Source organism: Mustela putorius, unplaced genomic scaffold, assembly GCF_011764305.1.
Source record: "Mustela putorius furo isolate JIRA1106 unplaced genomic scaffold, ASM1176430v1.1 tig00003845_pilon_pilon_pilon, whole genome shotgun sequence".
NCBI lineage: Eukaryota > Metazoa > Chordata > Mammalia > Carnivora > Mustelidae > Mustela > Mustela putorius.
In genome coordinates this window covers 35,041,779-35,056,785 of record NW_025421998.1, presented here as the reverse complement: position 1 = coordinate 35,056,785, position 15,007 = coordinate 35,041,779, and the positions used below count along the sequence as shown (strand labels likewise).

Here is a 15,007-nt window from a genome sequence, read left to right as displayed (position 1 = left end):
TTCCCCATTTCTGTTTCATTTCTCAAATCAAACATTTCCAATGTGCCCTTTAGAACTCACCAAGTGTAGTCAGCAAAATCCCAAATATCTGAAACCTCTTCTCTCATCTTTTCCTTTCACTTCTTGATCTCCTGAAACTCACTCCCCTTACTGCACTGCTTTCCCTGCAATCCTCTTAAGTGGGAGCTATTCTTCCCTAAGACCTTTTGTACTACTGGGACTAGACATGGGGAGCAGGCTTTCTCCCCACAACTCTACCCAAACTGTTCTTGTTGAGGTCACCAGTGGCCATCATGTTGGCAAATCCAATGTTCAGGTTTGGCTCCTTCTTATTTTTCTGACCTCTAAATGTTATAGTGCCCAAGATCAGTCCTCCGATCTTTCCTCTATTTCCACTCACTACTTTGGTGATCTCACCTGGTGATGTTGCTATATGCTGCCTACTTACAGTTCCAACAGGACTCTCTCTTGAACTCCAATTTCAAATATCTAACTACTTATTTGATAATTCTACTTGAATATGCAATACACATTTGGGTATGTCCAAAACCTGCTGTCCCAACAGTTTTCCATCTCCCAGTGAATGGTTATCCTACGTTAGAGGTTCCTCAGACTGATAATATTGGAGTCACTCTTGTCCCATCTCTTTCTCTCATGATTCTTATTCAGTCCACTGATGTAAATTGTGTTCAAATATATCCATAATCCTGCGACTTGTCTCCATTTCCACAAGTACTGCCCTGGTCCAAGCCACCATGATCTCTCACCCTGACTTTTGCTAAGGTTATGAAACTAGCCTCTCTGTTTCCTCCCCTTGGCTCCTTACAGCATATTCTTTATACAATAGCCAGACTGATCCTTTAAAAACATGTCACATCATGTCATTCTTCTGCTCAAGCCCTTCAATTGTATTTCCTTCAAATGCATCATATGGAGTAAAACATCAAATCCTCATAAGACCTATCAGATATGGTCTCTGATTTCATCTACCCTCTCTGCCTTACTTACTCTGATCCAATCACACTGGTCTCCTTGGTCTTTCTTTAAAAATGAAACAAAACAAAACAACAACAACAACAAAAAAAAAAAACATTATCTAACTCAGGGTCTTCAAACTTGATATTGCCAATGCCCGGAATGTTCTTTCTGGAGGTAGGTAGACCACTAACTCTCTAATACCCTTCAGGTCTCATCACAATTATCTTACCAGAGAAGGCCTTTCCTGAACCCCCTGTAGGAATGTTCTCCTCCATTCCTTGCCTGGCTTCATTTTTTTTCATAGCACTATCATTACCTGGTATCATTTATTTTATGTCTCTGTCCCAGCTCATGCCAGAAATGCCCCCCAAACAGTGATTTTATTTATTTTGTTCATTGCTACACTCCCCAAATCTGGCATATTATGGGTGCTCAATAAGTATTTATTGGAAAAATGAATATTTCACTTCTCTCTTTCTCTCTCTTGCTTTAATATTCACTTAAAAATTAATTAAATCTCTCTGTAGTAAAACTACTCTCCACTCTTTGATAGTTCTCCAAATCAATTAAGATTCTATTCTAATGATGGTAAATAATCATTATTTGTTATTTTTATCTTAAGCAATGTTGTCCTACAGAACTTTCCACAGTGACTGAAAAAATATTCTATATCCACACTAATATGCTAGCCATGAAGTTATTGCATACTTCAAAGTGGCTAGTGCAACTGACAGGCTGACTATTTTCATTTTAATTTAAATAGCCATGTGTAGCTAGTGGCTATTTTATTGGATAGTACAATTTTGGAAAATACTATTTTTTAGTATTCCAATTCACATTTCATAATTTTACATTTTTATTTTTATTTTTTAAACAATTTCCTTATTTTAATTTAAGATGATTTTCTTAATTGGAAGCAAGCAGCTTCACAGTTCTCATTAAAATTTTTTTCACTCATTTCTTTCCAATTTAAACTTAGATTACTCTGGAATTTTTTAATATATAAATAAATAAATACAGTAACTAGCACTTTTTAATAAAAACAGTGAAATTGAAGTTTCATCATAAAATTTAAAACTGTGAAATTCATTTTAGCAGATGTTGTTTGGTTACTCAAAAGCCATTCCCAACCTGATCCACCTTTGTAGCCTCTGATGATAGAAGCTGGAAGGAGAAGTACTTTCCTAGCTTCTCTCGCAACAAGGACTGGCCATGTGACCAGATATGACCCATGAGAAGCAGGTAAACATTTACTAGGAAAGCATCTAAGAAAGTTTTTGGTATTCTGACTAAAAAGGAACAGGTAACAGAATACCATTTAGCAATAAAAGATCCAATCTCTTAATATTTATAACATAGGAGAATCTCAAAAATATGTTACATGAAAAAATGCAGACAAGTGTACATATTACATGTTTTTTTATGTGAATTTTTATGAAATTCCAGAAGGCAAAACTAAGCTTTACTGATAGAAATTAGAAGTATGATTGCCTCTGGGTTGATGAGGTAACTGGCTGGAAAGGAAGAAGCACAAGGGAAGTTTCAAGGGTGACAGGAATATTCTGTGTATTGCTTTATGTAATGATCACATTTGTGTATTGTGTGTACATTTGTCAATGAGCATTGATTGGTAGGTTTAAGATAATTCATTTTTCTACACATAAATTATAGCACAATTTAAAAAAAGTAAGAAGGAAGCACCAGAGGTAGCTCATGTGCTCTTCAGCCATCACCCTTTCTTCCTAGACAAGATTCCTAGAGCTGTCAGTCATTTCATTTTGCCTGTGCTCAAGAGAGAGAACTGCAGAGATATTTGACCTAACTTTGCTAAGCCACTGAACCACTAACACTAACTGTTCATCTCTAGACTTCTTATGTCAGAAAAATAAAGTCTTATTTGTTCTACTCTACCATAGTTGGGTTAACCAATGAAATGAGAAATACACTTTACTCGGACTTCAGAATGAATCTGGTGATGTAATAATTTCATATTATGTGACCTGTTTACATTCCACATCTCATCCAATGGGGTTCTACAAAATGGCCCTAAATGGTTTATCATCATAAAAGCACTGACATGAGAAAATAGGCATACCAAGAAAATATGCCTCAATTAAGGAAATTTACCTCATTATTGATTGAATATTAGTAATGATAAACTAGAATGTACATTTACAAAACGTAAGCATTGGTTTTTAAAATAAATAAGAGAACAAGTAAGAATAAAGACCAAGATGTTACGCAACATTCTTTTGTTTTAGAATTTCAGTTTCTAAAAGGGAACAAAACTACAGATGATAAAATAGGAAGAAATTATGCAGGCTGAAAGGTTCAAATTGCCCGCCATAAAAAAAACTGTGACGGATAATATTTGCTGATTGTCTCCCAAATACCTGCAAGTCTTGTTCTAAATGCTTTATGACCATTATCTCAACATAATTATAACAACTCTATGAGGAATGTATCATCGCTATTTTGGTATGAGGAGACTGAGCTACAGAGAAGTTAAGCAATTTTCCCAAGGTTGTGGCGCTGAGAAAAGGCAGACTCAGGACTCAATCTTGCGTCTTTCAGATGGTAGAATTTATACCCTTAACCGTGACTATATTCACTTTCTTCCTGCCACCAAGGGCAAAGAATCAAGTTTTATTAGGTTTAAAGCAGAATATATTTTTTAAAAGATTTCATTTATTTGAAACAAAGAGAGAGAGAAAGAGAAGGGGCACAAGCAGAGGGCGTGGGAGAGGGAGAAGCAGGCTTCCCACTGAGCATGGAGCCCAATGTGGGGTTCAATCCCAGGACCCTGGGATCATGACCTGAGCTGAAGGCAGACACTTAACAACTGAGCCACCCAGGTGCCCCTGAAGCAGAATATTTTTATTTTTATTTTTTCCCTAATATATGGAAAGGACCGTGACAATTTCTGGTATCATTAGGGTATTCTTATAACTATAAATTTAAAAACTGATTTCCTTCTAAAAATTAAAAGGCAATCATTCTTTGAACTAAAGAAAGACATCGTAGCTATTAATCTTAGTTGTTGTAGACCACATGCAATTCTGACACATTCCATAATCTGTCCTCATTTAACATTTAAATGATGGTAAACTTCATATAAGATATTAAAATAATGATCAGTTATAATCTGTTAAGAAGAATAATTACATCTCAAAGAATTGAAAAGATAATGATACGTAAAGACTACAGGGAAACTTTCTATCTAAGGGTAACTAGAATATTTTTAGTTTTGCAATTTCATCTTTGTAACCTTTAAAATGCAGTAGTGGCATAATTGCAAAATCATTCATTAAAACTGGTCAGTGGTTTCAAAACATTAAATAAACTTTCATCCCAATAAGGAAAAAAAAACAGACTTTTGAGAAAATATTTTAAAAAATCAAATAGAGAATAGCAACTCCCCTTCACCCACCCAGTTGTTGAACACATCTGGAAAATCCTCATAAAAACAGTTCACCTGATTATACTTCTTGATCAAGTCACGAAGCCTTACTATCATGCTAAACTTCACCAATCTCAGAAAACAGAAATAACATTTACAACCTGCTATTCATTTTCTGCAGGGTTGGAGAATATGAAGAGATGAAATAAAGAACTGCTGTTCTGTGAAATTATTTTTAATTTCTTATATGATGAATATAAGATGAATATATTTAGTGGTTAAGCCTCAATTATCTACTTCACATAAACACCCAAGTTATTTACTCCCATACTTGTCAACCCTGAATCTCCAGCAATTCGTCAATTACAATTCAGCTTTCCCCACCTCAGCACTGGTTCCCTCACCCAGTTCCATCCCTGAGTCTTTGTTCTAGGCATGACTTCCCTGTATTTACCCATCTCTTCAATCTTGGGAGCAGTTATTTGCCCTATGTCCTCTCCTCTCATGGATCAAAGAATTATTGATTTTTCAGCTTGTTCAGCTTTTTACTTTTAGAACACACTTCCAGCTCCTCAAGTGGAGAACTGGATACAGAAGTCCCATTCAGAAATTCTGAATGAGAGAGGTTCTGAACCTGTAGACACCAGGAACAGCTGAGGTCAGGAGTGAGGCACCGAACTGATACAAGATTTAGCAAACCTCTCTGCCCCAACTTCCCTTCTTGGCTTCCAGAATTCTGGAGACTAGACATATACTCCCATATGGGATATTGCAAGAATCCTGAGAAAATGGATAAACCCAAGAGAAGATGAGAAAGTAATTGGAGGCTCTCTAACTCAATAGCCCTGCCAAATCATATTTGGAGGAGCCCACTCATCAACAAGCCCTGGCCAATACATATTCACATAAAAACAGACAATCAAGAATTACCAGATACTTGAGTGAAACTTTTAACATTTAAAATGGAAGCCAAAGTAAACAAGGAACTTAGAGAAAACAGAGTGTAGAGAGTGAAAAAAATTTTGAAGAGACAGTATAAAGAGGGGAAAATTTTTTTTAAGCTCATGTAATGTATATCCCCAGAGATAAAGAGAGGGTATTGTTTATGTACATGAGGCAAAAATAGAAGGCTATAAGAAAGTAATATTTAATGTCTAAGAATAAGCTCTTGGAAAATAAAAAGAATAGTGAAAATGAAATTTTCAGTGGAAGAGCTGGAAACTAATCTAGAAAATTTCTTGGCAAACAAGGCAGAGAAGGAGACACATGAGAAAAAATTAGAAAAGAGGTTAACATCCAACTAGTAGGAATTTTAGAAAGTGATAACAGAGAAAGTGGAGGAGATAAATATGAAAGAAAAAATACAAGAGAACTTCTCAGAACAAAAGTGCATGACATTCTACTTTGAAAGAGCCCACAGACTGCCTAGCATAATGCATGCAAGTACTCCAACAGGGCAGTCACTGAGAAATTACAGAACTCTGGGAATAAAGAGATCTTGTATCCTCATCTCCTTTGCCCTTCTTCCTTCTTTGCCCTTGCTTGAGAAAGCCACAACTCTGGCTAAATCCAGCTCTAAGCTCACTCTTTGTACCCACCTCTTCCCAATAAGACTGCAGGAAAAATCATGCTGACTGGTTTCACTCTAAATTAATGACACTAACCCCTACTGGGCTCTCAATACTACATTACTCATGATATGTTTCCATGATTCATTCTTTTGTGGACTACTTCATGCCACTTCCTCTCTTATTGAACATCAACCCTCTTCCAGCATCCTCACTTTCAGCTAACTACCTCACTTTCTTTTGCTGAGAAATTTTGGAAACAAAGAACTTCTGCATACTTATACCACCACATCATCCTCCTATGTGCATTTGTCCTACCTTCTCTCATTAGTTTTGATGAGATCCCAAGCAAAGGCAAACTTCTCTTGTGCATTAGATTTTTGTCCTTCCTTGCCTACTCAAGGAGATTGCTCCAGGAGTTCTCCCCTGTCTCTCCTGACTCATCAAATCTTCTCCCTCTACAGCATCATTTTTCATTAGTCTACAAACATGTCTCTCTCTTTCTCTCTATGTATGTGTAGAAAACCAACCTTCTCTTAACTTTACTTCTGCAGCCATTACTCTATCTTTTTCCTTCTCTATTCAGCAACACTCCAACTATCTCCAGTTTTCCTCTGCCTATTTCTCTTGGGCCCACTCTAATCATTTTTTTCATCTCTATTATGTCATTGAAACTCTCTACTAGAAGTTTCTGATGATCTCCATGATGCCAAGTCTAAAATCAACTATTGGGCCTCATCTTCCTCAATCTATCAGCAAGATTTGACACAAACACAATCGCGCTCTCTTCTTTGAGACACTTCTTCACTTGACTTGCAGGGATGTAGGACATTCAGTAGTTTTCCTCTTAACTTTCTGACAGCTCCTTTTCTGTATTTTCTACCAATTCGTTTTCATCGCTTCAACCCCCAACTGTTGGAATGCCTCAATGCTCAGTCCTTGACCTTTGCATCTACTACATTCCCTAGGTCATCTCATCCAGGCACATGACTTTAAATACCATCAGTATACTGAAGATTTTTATGTTTACATCTCAGCCTGGACTTTTCTCCAGACTCTCTTTGTTATCTTCACTTGGTATCTCAAATTCAATATGACCAAAACTGAAGTATTGATATATACCCTCCATGTTCCTCCCACAGGTTTTCCTAACTCATTTAAGAGCAACTCCTTTTTTCTATTTTTGCAGGTCAAAAACATTAGAGTCATGCTTGACTCCTCTCTTTCACACTCCACATCTAGTAAGTCAGCAAATACTGTTCGCTCTATGTTTAGAATAGACCTGGGATTTGACCATTTTTTATATCTCTGCTACCACCACTCCACTCTAGTCCAACCCACTACTACTTCTCATCTGAATTACTGCAATAGCATTCTAAGGGCTTGTCCTACTCTGCCCTCAGGCTATTATTTACCCAGCTTAAGGAAAGTCAGAGCAGTCACATTTCTGCTCAGAACTATCCAACGGCATCTAATTTTTTTGGAATAAAAAGCAAAGTTCTTGAGTTAATACCTATATTTCTCAAATTAGTCCAAAAGATAGAAAAGGAGTGAAAGCTTCCAAATTCATTCTATGAGGCTGAGCATTACCCTGATAGCAAAACCACATAAAGACACCACTACAAAAGAAAACTACAGGCCAATATCCCTGAGGAACATAGATGCAAAAATTCTCAACAAAACACTAGCAAGCTGAATCTAACAATACATTAAAAATTTTTTTTACCATGTTCAAGTGGGATTTATTCCTAGGTTGTAAAGGTGGTATAATATTCACAAATCAATCAATGTGACATACCACATTACTAAAAGAAAGAATAAGAACTATATAATCATTTCGACAGACACAGAAAAAGCAAATGATGAAGTACAACAGCCATTCATGATAAGAACCCTCAACAAAGTAGACTTAGAGGGAACATACTTCAACATTATTGGGTGTATATGAAACCCGCAGTTAATATCATCCTCACTGGGGAAAAACTGAGAGCTTTTTCTCTATGGTCAGGAACAAGACCAGAATGTCCACTCTCACCACTTTTATTCAACATAGTACTGGAAGTCCTAGCCACAGCAATCAGACAACAAAAGAAATAAAAAACATCCAAACTGGCAAGGAAGTAAAATTCTCACTACTCTCACTACGTGATACACAGTAAACCTGAAAGACTCCACTGAAAAAATGCTAGAACTAAAACACGAATTCACTAAAGTCACAGGATACAAAATAAATATACAGAAATCTGTTGCATTTCTATACACCAATAATGAAGCAGCAGAAAGAGAAATTAAGGAATCAATCTCATTTATAATTGCACCAAAAACAGTAAGATACCTAGAAATAACCCTAACAAAATGGGTGAAAGACCTATACTCTAAAAACTATAAAATACTGATGAAAGAAATTGAAGATGACACAAAGAAATGGAAAGACAATCCAGGCTCATGGATTAGAAAAACAAATATTATTAAAATGTCTATACTAGGGGCACCTGGGTGGCTCAGTGGGTTAGAGCCTCTGCCTTCGGCTCAGTTCATGATCCCAGGGTCCTGGGATTGAGCCCCACATAGGGCTCTCTGCTCAGCAGGGAGCCTGCTTTCCTTCCTCTCTCTCTGTTTGCCTCTCTGCCTACTTGTGATCTCTGACTGTCAAATAAATTTTTTAAAAAATGTCTATACTACCCAAAGCAATCTACACATTTAATACAATTCCTTTTAAAATATCAATGACATTTTTTACAGAGCTAGAACAACGTACCCTAAAATTTGTATGGAACCACAAAAGACCCTGAATAGCCAAAGAAACCTTGAAAAAGAAAAACAGGGGTGCCTGGGAGGTTCAGTCCTTAAGCGTCTGCTGAAGAGCTCAGGTCATGATCCCAGGGTCCTGGGATCAAGTCTCGCATTGGGCTCTCTGCTTGGCAGGAAGCCTGCTTCTCCCTCTCCCACTCCCCCTGCCTGTGTTCCCCCTCTCCCCGTCTCTCTGTCAAATAAATTTAAAAAAAATACAAAAAATTAATTTTTAAATTTTTAAAAAAATAAAATAAGTAAATAAAATCTTTAAAAAATCTTCTTTTAAAAAATAAGGAATGTGGGTAAGTAACATATAGGAACTGAATCCAGATTTTTCATAATAAAAAGGTGATATATAAACATCTAAAATGGAATAATAAAAGTAACAGTATAAGCATATTATTTAGAATTATAAATAGAAATAATTAAAGAAAGAGAGAAAAGAGTTGAAAGAAGTTGCCTGTGAGCCTTGCTGTTAAGAGACACAGCGAGACAGAAAAAAAAAGGACCCTCAAAGTCTACTATTCTTCATTTAAGCTTTGTAGTATTATTTGACTTTTTAGATTATATAAATGCAATTTCAATACAAGCAAAGAATTAAAATTTGATAAGTTCACATAAAATGAAGAAATAGTATTATAGATATGTCATTTAGAGTTACAGAGGTAATAAAGAGAACCAAATACAAACAGGTAAAAGGTGCACCTGGCTGGCTCAGTCAGTAGAGCTTGTGATTCCTGGTCTTGGGGTTTGTAAATTGGAGCCCCATGTTGGGTGTAAAGATTTTAAAAATGGTAAAAGACAATGGTTACCACTGAAAGGTAGGATTGGGGGCTGACTTGTTATGACCATAAGCTTGACTGCTTTTATAATAAAAATAAATAAAACCAAACCACAATATGGGTTGGTCCATCAGGTATCCGTGAAAACAGGGTAATACTGAATAGCAAGTGTGAATTAGCCTGTTTTTATTAAGATCACTTATGCTAACAAAAAGAAACTACTGCTATTTTGAGAAAATGGACATGTTCCTTCTTTAATGTGACGACGTTACAATGGTTTGTTATTTTAAAAACTCAATCTAGTATCTTAACATCAAGGAAAGGTGCGTGTTGGTTTAATAGGAGTTAACCAAGTACTAAAATTCAAATTCAAAATTATCTACTTGAATCGGAATGACCTTCCTAGAAGAATTAATCCTCTTGGGATTTTGTTCTAATCTTATTTTAGGAGCAGATTTTCTCTAATACCAAGTGGAGTCATTTGCGTTCTGACATGGAAATAAAACAAAACAGTAATGATAAGTATTTGGTCAGAATTTTATGTGCCATGAGGGGCTGCATGGGACCCACTCATTAATTACATGGAGTTTACCCAGGGGAAAATATTTGTTTTTATTTTTTAAGATACTGAGGCAAAAATTTCACAACATCCCTCAATATCTCATTTTTAAAAATTTTTAAAAAGTTTTTATTACATTTTTAAAAAAAAATATTTATTTATTTGACACAGAGAGAGAGATCACAATTAGGCAGATAGGCAGGCAGAGAGAGAGGAAGGGAAGCAGGCTCTCTGCTGAGCAGAGAGCTCGATGTGGGGCTCGTTCTCAGGATTCTGGGATTATGACCCAAGCCGAAGGCAGAGGCTTTAACCCATTGAGGCACCCAGGCCCCCCTTATTACATTTTTTAATACTGACTGAAAATTGTAGCACATGCACAAGGGATATAATATGGTGATATAATGAGTAGCAGTCAACTCACTGCTCAATGTAAGAACTGGAATACTACCAATGCAATATTAGTACTCCCTAGAAGCTCCTTTCCCCATCCCATACTCATTGTTAAAATACCTTTATAACTAACTTCAATACTTCCTGTTATGATTTAAATTAGTTTCCTCTGGTTCTGTTCTCTGGAGATGTATATCTATGAAACACCTTTGCTTTCACTCACAAATAAGTGAGCATATGATTTAGAGTTGTTGGATCTGGTGGCAATTTCAGCTCTGACATAACCTTACTAACTGTGTAACTGTATACAAGTTATCTAACTCTTCTGAGCCACAATTTCCTCATTTGTAGAGCATTCATTACTTGTAGCTATTTTATAGAAAATAAACCATTGTGATCTTATCTCAGATTCTTTTTGCAAATTGTGAATAAAAGTATCACATGTCTGGCTAATTTCTTCATTTGGTAATCTTTGCTTCAAAAACAAACATAATTTAAAAAGAAATAATTCATTCTTTTTTTCCTGGATATTTTATAACTGAATCCAATCCAGTCCAATCCAATCAATGGATGATTTTCGTTGGCTCTGCAGATATTGATTGTCAGGTTGCCTAACTGTCCTGTTTATTATTGAATTCAATGACTTTCAAAAGACTAACATAAAGATGAAGAAAGTAGCAGAAACTGCACATGAGAAATTCACTGCATATTAATCAGTCTAGATCTTCTGGTTAGCTGGGACAGCATCATAGATACACAGAAAAAGGGGTGATAACTTGAGAAACATTTAATTTTCAACATTCATTTTGTAAAATAAATTTTCTGCTTTAAGAAATAATGTGACCAGCTATTATAATAAAGCAGTCTAGAATGTTACCAGTTAGTCTGTCACCACGGTAGCAGCATCTGGGGAACATGTACAATACATTATTCTAGAAATCCCGAGGTTGACTCCCACATTTGTATGAGCAGCCGTGTTTATCTGAAGAGATAACAAATCAAATCACTATATACTTCTGAATTGCATGGCATGGTATCATCTTGAGAGAAGATATTAATGTGTAAAATTCTGGGCCATTTTACAGATGGCCAATGTCAAATAGCTGCAGAAGTGAAATCAGTGCCAAAAGGACAACAGAATAAAGAATTGACCCTTTATAGTTAAAACTACTTAATGTTTTGGTATCACATATGATTCTGATGCTAGAAATGGTGATGGTAACGATGATGATGATGAAAATGCAATTGTGAGAAAATCAGGACAGAAGATTTAATGTAGTGTTAAATACAATCAGTTTAATACATTTTTGTCCATTCTTCTTAAAGAGCAGTGCTTCTTTATTGTCATGTGGCGTGTATCTTACATTGTAGTCCTAAGTGGTGACTAATACGTTGTGTTGAAAAATGTGACAAGAGTTATAAAATTAGGTTAATTTTAAAGGATTCTTGCAAATAAGGGTTTTTTCCATCTTTTTCACTGTCATCTGAGGATAGAGCTACAATTACAGCATGATAAATATTTGGGTGAAATATGAAATAATTAGTCAAGTGACAGTTCCTTACTTGATGCCAGAAGATGGGTCTGACTGATTCTATGTTTCACTGACTTGACTAGTTGTTTGACCAAACTGTTTTCTTTGGTATTTTTTAGACACAATTTAAGTGGGATAACCAGCTGTGTGGAACTTTGTCTTTAAAACTGCTTGTTCGGCCACTTCTATAATCAGAGTTTCAATAATGAGGTTGCCCACTTAACTGTATGGCCCAACCTCCGTAACACTATCAGAAAAAAACACATAGTGGTTTTAACTTTCAGTTAAGCATGAATTTTGAATAACAAAATTAACTTTGGATGACAACAAGATCGTTGAGAATTCTTGAGAATCTTTTTTTAATAAAGGGGACTTGAATTTTATTTCTAATTTCTTAAATTATAATTCATATTGTTATGAAATTTTATACAACTGATTGCTATAATTATAAAATTCATCAATTCTTCATAAACTCATACATTTTACCTATTTACATCACAAAAGTTTAGAAGTGACAATCTGAGCTGGTGCCAATGCATACTTACTCTTCTTTTTATGGAACAGTTACCTGGTACTCATAGGAACCTTACCAAGGGAGAAGAGTTTTTATATTCATATTCCTTAAGGCTCTTAACTCCAAAGCTATGCACTTAGATTCTTCTGTACCATTTCTACTATTTTTTAAGTTTATAAAACTTTTTTCATTTTATGAATAAATAGTATCTGGCCTTTTGATCAAGAAGTTTTATGGCACAACCAAACATATCTAACAAGGCTCCCCCCCCAAATTATTTTAAGATGTATTTCCAGAATAACCACTAGTAAATTTGAGGGCTAATTTGAGTCTTAGAATATTGTGATACCTACTATTGCAATACAGATTTTTTAAAAAGTCACGGTCCAATTGTATATTTGTGTTATGTGTCATGACAGTTTTATATATCTATACAATATTTCCTCTTTTGCTATCATTATTATTGGCAATAACTCTATTACTTTTAATAATAGCACTATCATAAAAATAGAAAGATTTAACAGTTTTCATGGTTTTGAAAAATATAATTCAGAATTCTCTCTTGTAACATGATGGTAGTTTTCCTGCTTATTTTTTTTTAATTTTTTTTTTATTCTTTTTTTTTTTAATTTTTATTTTTTATAAACATATATTTTTATCCCCAGGGGTACAGGTCTGTGAAGTTTTCCTGCTTATTAACAAACTATGAAATGGGTACTATATTCTGTCAGCTTGCTATCTCTTACTTTACATTTTATTATTTCCCAAATGCTAGAGTTTCCTGACATTTATAACATGTTAAAAAAATATTATGCTTTTATTCCTTTGGAAGTATAAGTATGAAGTGGGTCCTAGTCAAAAACATTGCTTCTTAAAAACAACAACAACAACAACTAAAACATTGCTTCTTTCTTATATATCACTGTTAGGAGTGAAAATTGGTACAATGTTCTTAGAGGACATCTTGGTTCTATTTGTCAAAATTTAAAATGCTCATACTCTTTGGTCCAATAATTTCAACTCCTAGGTTTTTATTCTATAATCTTGCATATGTGCAACACAAAATATGTGCAAATGAAAAATTTTTTTGCAGCCTATTTGTAATAGTAAATGATGAGAAACAGTACATGCTATTATAGACTATTTAGTTGAATTATGGTACATCTATACAGTGGATTATTATACAGAAAGTATACAAATAATGACTTTTATATATACTGATTTGGAACAATCTATTTTTTTAAGATTTTATTTATTTATTTGAGAGAGAGAGAGAATGCACCTGAGTGGGGAGAGGGGCAGAGAGGGAAAAAGAGGAAAAGGGATAGATAGAATCTCCAGCACTCTGCCCAGAGCATGGAGCCCGAGGCAGGGCTCAATCTCATGACCCTGAGATCATGACCTGAGCCAAGACTTGTATGCTTAACTGACTGAGCTGCCCAGGTGCCCCTGAAATAATCTTTAAGAATGAAAACTCAAGGAACAGAGAAAGGTATATGGTATCCTACCCTTAGAGTGAAGAAAGAGGAAGAGAGAAGGGGGACTTATACATGAGTGTTAGCAAATGCATGAATTATCGTTGGAAGAATCTCCAAGAGTCTACCCAAATCAGTGTTTGCCTCCAGAGAGGGGAACTGGGTAAGTGAGGAAAGGAGATAGATTTAGGTTTATAGCGTATATTCTTTTGTATCTTTATATCATGTGTGTACACTCTTCTTTACATATACATACATGTGCACACAAATACTTCTAAAAACTGAAAGAAATATAGCCTCATGTCCCAGAAGAAATACACTGCCTGATAGTACTTTTCATTTCCTCCTTCCCTTTTCATCACTTGAAGAGGACTGAAGTTCTTTTGTTAGTTGACAAAGAATAAACATTTCTACCTTTACAACTAGCCTGTGAAATCATTGCCAAGTAATTAGAAAGTAGTTGAACCTCTTACCCTTAACATTTTAAGTGTTTGGCTTTGTAAGTATGCCAATGTTGTTGGGTCTCTGCAACCTAAAAAGAATGGAGATCTGACAGTTATAAAGGCAGAGAAGAATCCCCTCTGGAGGCTGGAATTGTTTGTGGTCCGAACTTAGTAACTGCCACATTGCTTCAATGTACTAATGTACACAGTCTGAGAATAATATTCTAGCGTCAGACTATAATTGAATCTCTGAAGATTGTTGAGTTTACACCATATAAAATATACTAAATGTTACAGAATGTATAGCACATATGTAAAACATATTTAGATATTAATGGCAGCAAGGTTTGAAAACTTATTTCGGTTTTAAAAGTTTTTAAACTTTAAGGCAATAAAATAACATATCCACAAGGGAAAAAAAAGGTTAAATTTCAATACAGAAAAAGAATTATAAAGATTGTCTAAATAACAGTTTATAAAATGCTATCTTGCTTATAGGTAAAGATTGCCTCAAACCTTATATTTTGTGGTCATTCCATTGACTGCGAAAGAGAAACAATAAAAGCAATTTCC

At 35.1% G+C, this 15,007-nt stretch overlaps 1 protein-coding gene across 1 annotated transcript in view; it reads right to left on the bottom strand.

The window, feature by feature from the left end:
• Nucleotides 1-15,007, bottom strand: part of AKAP9 (A-kinase anchoring protein 9) — a 194,641-nt gene that overhangs the window by 170,882 nt on the left and 8,752 nt on the right. The window lies entirely within an intron of this gene.